The sequence below is a fragment of the Theropithecus gelada genome, chromosome 6, assembly GCF_003255815.1.
Source record: "Theropithecus gelada isolate Dixy chromosome 6, Tgel_1.0, whole genome shotgun sequence".
NCBI classification, from domain to species: Eukaryota; Metazoa; Chordata; class Mammalia; order Primates; family Cercopithecidae; genus Theropithecus; species Theropithecus gelada.
This window is the reverse complement of record NC_037673.1, coordinates 52,052,922-52,058,921: the sequence shown is the minus strand read 5'-3', so window position 1 is coordinate 52,058,921 and position 6,000 is coordinate 52,052,922.

Below are 6,000 nucleotides of genomic sequence, written 5' to 3'. Positions count from 1 at the left end.
ATTTTTTTTTTCAATCTGATAAAATAGTCCCAAAATCCTGGATAAACTAAGTGAAGAGAGCTAATTACTTTCCATGTTCATAGTGCCACCTTCAGGAAAGAAAGTGTTCATTTAAATTTAGTGCAAATGCATCTTTTTAAATTATTATTTATTATTATTATTATACTTTAAGTTCTAGGGTACATGTGCACAATGTGCAGGTTTGTTACATATGTATACATGTGCCATGTTGGTGTGCTGCACCCATTAACTCATCATTTACATTAGGTATATCTCCTAATGCTATCCCTCCCCCTTCCCCTTCCCCACAATAGGCCCCGGTGTGTGATGTTCCCCTTCCTGTGTCCAGGTGATCTCATTGTTCAATTCCCACCTATGAGTGAGAACATGCGGTGTTTGGTTTTCTGTTCATGCGATAGTTTGCTGAGAATGATGGTTTCCAGCTGCATCCATGTCCCTACAAAGGACACGAACTCATCCTTTTTTATGGCTGCATAGTATTCCATGGTGTATATGTGCCACATTTTCTTAATCCAGTCTGTCACTGATGGACATTTGGGTTGATTCCAAGTCTTTGCTATTGTGAATAGTGCTGCAATAAACATATGTGTGCATGTGTCTTTCTTTATAGAAGCATGATTTATAATCCTTTGGGTATATACCCAGTAATGGGATGACTGGGTCAATTGGTATTTCTCTTTATTGAAGACGGCTAGGCCAAGTACCTAAATATCAGGTGTGATAATGACGATGTTTAAGTTTAATTGATTGTCATGAACATGTTTAGTCTCATTTCTGCCTGGTTGTGTTCAAAGCAGAAGACAAACTGCTACCCTTTAAATTTCGAAATGGGGCATTAAAATTTGATTAGAAATGAAATACACATAATTTCCTATTTATTCTGCTTTGGAACACCATACTTAGATCTTTATATGTAGATCATGGAATTTTTATATATCTCCAAGAGGTTTAACAATCTCCCTTGATAATTGATTCTGTTAACCAATCTTATAAGAAAATTATCCACTATATTGAATTAAAAATGGGACTAAACAATAAATTCTAGTACTTGAATAGTACCCAATGGATGAACAATTGGTATGGGAAGTCAGCGTGGGTCAGATTAAACAACCTGGGGAAGAGGAGGGGAAGAGCTCCTAGAACTCTCTAGGACTACATTGTCTTAGGTAGCCACTAACTGCATGTGGCTATTGAGCACTTGAGATGCAGATAGTACAAATCAGGATTTGCTATAAATGTAGAACACATATAGGATTTTAAAGACCTAATGCCAAAAAAATCATAAAATATCTCAATATTTTTATATTGATTGTATGTGGAAATTATATTTCATATATGTTACATTAAATTAAATATATTATTTAAATCACTTTTACCTATTTATTTTTAATTTTCTTACTGTGGCTACTAGAAAGTTTAAAAGGTTATTTATGTGGCTTGCATTATACTTCTATTGGGAAGTATGCTCTAGGGCATACAAATTATAGTGGAAGTGGCCCCCATGATAATGATAGATTTACTAAGCACATACCAAGTGTCTGGTATTGTACTACGTGCTCATAAGAAAGCTTTGTGGCTAGATGCAGTGGCTCAAGCTTGTAATCCCAGCACTTTGGGAGGTAGAGGCTGGAGAATTGCTTGAGCCTAAGAGGTGGAGGCTATAGTTAGTTATGATTACACCACTGTACTCCAGCTTGGATGGCACTAGAGGCCAAGATTTGGGAGGAAGGTTCAGTGTGGATAGAAGTTTGAGGTGCCTGGGAAGCCTACCGGTCTGGATTAGGTATGGATCACAAACACTATGCACCAGGTTGAGACTGCTTATGGAGTACAGTGTTAGAAGAAGCCCTCTAGTGGTGAGCTGGAGCTGGTTTGTAACGTTCCATGAGCCAATTTGGCTCTTTTCCCAACTCTGTTCAGTGATATCATGTTGGGAGCTTGAAATCAGTTACGGTAGGAGTATTTACACCACAAATTGTCAGTTGCTTCAAATCAGGTCTTCCTCCTCCTGCCTAACCTGGTGCCCCAAAGCTGTTTTACCAGCATACCACTTAAAACTTAAAACATTTCCAAAGCCTAGCAAGAAGGATAAACCAGTAATGATTACTGAGAAGGAGGAAAACCAGGAATGTGTAGTGTTGATTTAAAAAATGGAAAAAACTTTAAGCAGGAAGAAGCGGTGAATTCCTCCTTTGGAGGAAGCAATATTCCTTTTCATCAAGGAAGATGATGAATTCCTTTAATATACCTGTGATGTTTCTCTGGACGAGATTCTTGATATCCATTATGAAGTATGACACTGAAGTGTGATATGTACAGACACGGTCGGTCTAGTACAAAGGAAGAAAAATCATTTCTCTCCTGAGCAATATTCCTTTTTCATCAAGTAAGATGAAAAATGAGGCCTTTTGGAGGTAACAATGGGGAAGTGATGGTAAATAGACTGAGGAGTGAGCTAAAGTTAGGAAATTGCGATTGTGCATGTAGACAAATCTTTTGAGAATCTTAGCTGTGGAAAGGATAGCCTGGAATAATAGTTGGAGATTTGAACGCATTTAAATACTTATTGGAAGAATCCAATAAAGAGGGAGAGCTTGCAGATGAGGAGAGATGGAGGGTACTACTATAGCATGGACCATGAAAAGATGGTAAAGTTCTTGAAGAAATTAACCTTCGGAGGAGGGGTATCTTCTCTATTGCAGAGGAGGAAGTGCAGAAGGATGGTGTTACAGGTTTGGCTGCCCAGAAATCAGACTTGGGTTTATTTTCTTCAGATTTGCTTTCTAGTCTATAGCCATACCACCCTGAATGTGCCCGATCTCATCTGATCTCAGAAGCTAAGCAGGGTTGGACCTGGTTAGTACTTGGATGGGAGATTTACTTTCTAGTTAATATGATGTTTTTCCTGGTTAATGTAATTTTTTTCTGACATGACCTTTAGATACTTTAATATACTTACGATATTTCTCTGGATGAGATTCTCAATATCCATTATAAAGTATGATACTCAAGTGTAATATCTACCGTTAGGGTCTGTCCAGTACAAAGGAAGATAAATCATTTCTCTTTTGGGGACATTACATTTCTATTAATAAAGTCTAAAAGTTTTATGGTAGCTTTATCAACATCCTCCTATTGACTCATACTAGCTTGCAGTAAATTAAAATCCCCAATTCTTTATTTTATGATGTTTTTTTTTTTTTTTTTTTTGACGGAGTCTAGCTCTGTTGCCATATTGAAGTGCAGTGGTACAATCTCAGTTCACTACAACCTCCACCTCCCAGATTCAAGCGATTCTCTTGCCTTATCTCCTGAGTAGCTGGGACTACAGGCACGTGCCACCATGCCCGGCTAATTTTTGTATTTTTAGTAGAGACGGGGTTTCACCCTATTGGCCAGAGTGGTCTCGATCTCTTGACCTCGTGATCCACCTGCCTCAGCCTCCCAAAGTGCTGGGATTACAGACATGAGCCACTGCGCCCAGCTGGTTGTCCTTTCTAATCATCACTTCTCCCCCTCCACCATAACCATTCTTTATTTGGAAGATATGGTTTTTGTTAGTTTGTGAGTTTTTGCTTTTAGAGTATGTACAGATTTTACATGTAGTCTAATGAAGCATTATTTTGGTAATTGATGCATTGTTATAGTCTGTAGAGGTAATTTTGGATTTTGATACCGTGGAATTAATGCTTACAGACATGTTGACTCTTTTTCAAATCTTTTGAGTATTTTAGATGATGGAAAGATATCTTAAAAGCAACTAATACAACTACAAAATACAAATGATAAGCCCATAATAGCTAATGGGCTAGTGAAGAAAGTCTTCAATAAGTGGATTCTATGATAATACTGCCTTTACTTTTTCAAAGGTGAAGTTTGGGATATTGATTATCCCAATCAATAATTGTTATTTGTTCAAATAAACTCTTTAAAATTTCATTGTGTCTCAGTTTTCTTTTTAACAAACTGGAGTGTGGGAAGAGAATCATTCACATAAGTCAAAAATTCTTAATTGTACTATATTTCTAGCAGCATTGAAATAAGTTACATTAGTGCCATGTTCTGAATGTTTAGATTCTCCCAAAATTCACATGTTGAAATCCTAACCCCCAAGGTGATGGTATTAGGAGGTGGGACCACTGAGAGATGATTAGGTCATGAGGGTGGAGCCCTCATGAATGGGATTAGTGCCCTTATAAAAGAGGCCTCTTGTCACTGCCACCATGTGAGGATGCAGCAAGAAGGCACCATCTAAGACCAAGAAATGCCCTCACCAGACACTGAATCTGCTGGCACCTTGATCTTGGGCTTTCTGGGCTCCAGACTGTTAGAAAGATATTTCTGTTGTTCATAAACTACCCCGTTTATGGTATTTTGTTATAGCAGCATAAACAGACTAATTAGGAAAAGATTCTTTAAGAGCAAAATAAATGTTAATATTAAACTGCAATGAGCCATTTTGACCCCTATGAATCTCTTTACTTTTGTTTTGGTATTTTAGTTATGGATGTAGAAGTGATTAATAAGTACCAAAAGAAGCAGAGTTTAAGTTTAAATTTATATGTATAGGCATTGCCCAATTTATTTAAATAATAAATTATCTGTCATCTCTTAAAATCAGAGCTAATTCCTAAACTATTTTGAAAGTCACCCTTTTCATTGTAATATTAACACCAGCAAGAGATGTTTATACATATGTGTGTTTGTATATATATGTCATATATGCCTCTGTACGTATTTACTTATATCATTTTTTAACAGAGTTAAAAAGCTGGAATCAACCAAAAAAGCAAAATATTTTCCCTATAGATATGAACAATACAGTATTTCCAATTTACCTATAAAACCTTATTTCTTCGTATTAGTGGTGTACTGACACAAATATCTTCTACACTATTTGCAAGAAATGACACCACTTTCTTGTATAGAAGCTGCCACTGTTATTGTGTACTGGTCTATGGGAACCCCAAAAGGTCTAGCATCTTTTCTTTAAAGATTCAATTTGAAGAGGATTGAGAAAGGACTAAATAAAATAAAAGGACTAAAATATAATGAAGTAATAGTAGCCTCTTCTGTGCCTTAGAAAATCTGAACACCACTATTCAATCCTGACTTATTTCAACTCTTGAGATTCATGTTGGGATCCTTGGTTATTCCTCTTTCATGAACCTCTCATATGACAGAGTTAGTCTCAGAACTTCATAACTATATCGGCCATTTAATCCCTCCAGATGAGGAAACTTGCCTAAAGTCGTACAGGAAAAGTTAGGGCTTTAGCTGGCCTGTACTTGCTCCATTAAATTGCACTGAGCTGCTTCCTGCTGATGGGTCTAAACGAAAATAAATATAAAAGGTAAAAAATAAAAATAAAAAAGTCAATAATAAACTGCACTGAGTCGATAAGTCAGAAGTTAGATTATAAAGCTTTTATGTTTGGCACATTACTATGTACATTGTGGTCATTTAGCAAATATTCAATAATTAAGAAGACAATATGAAGAGTTAAAGAGAGAAAATTCATCCTTTGTTACTAAATTTAAAAATCACAGGCTTGTGAGAATCTCTTGAGTATGTTTTTCTTTAAACAGTGTCCCATTTAAAAATAGCTAAAAGAACATCACGCACTGACTTTTTCGACTTAAGGGGAAATTGTAGAATCATGAGGAAATGAAGGCATCTGTCCAGGGCAGTGCTGAAGCTCGTAAGTCTACTTACTAGTGTAAATTTTTAAGTACCTGTGGGTTTATCTATTGTGGGCTATATACAGATCTGCTTCTCTTTTGATGCCGCCTGTCTAGTGTTTTATTTTATTGCTCCTTGGTGCATCCAAATAAATCATGAACAAGATGAACAAGGGAGGAGGTAAAGGCAAAATTAGACAAAAGATATCAACTGCATTTGGAATTCTGACAAATGATGGTAGAATGATGACATGGCTGAAACTATTGCTTAAATGAGATTTCAGGATTGCTTCTATAT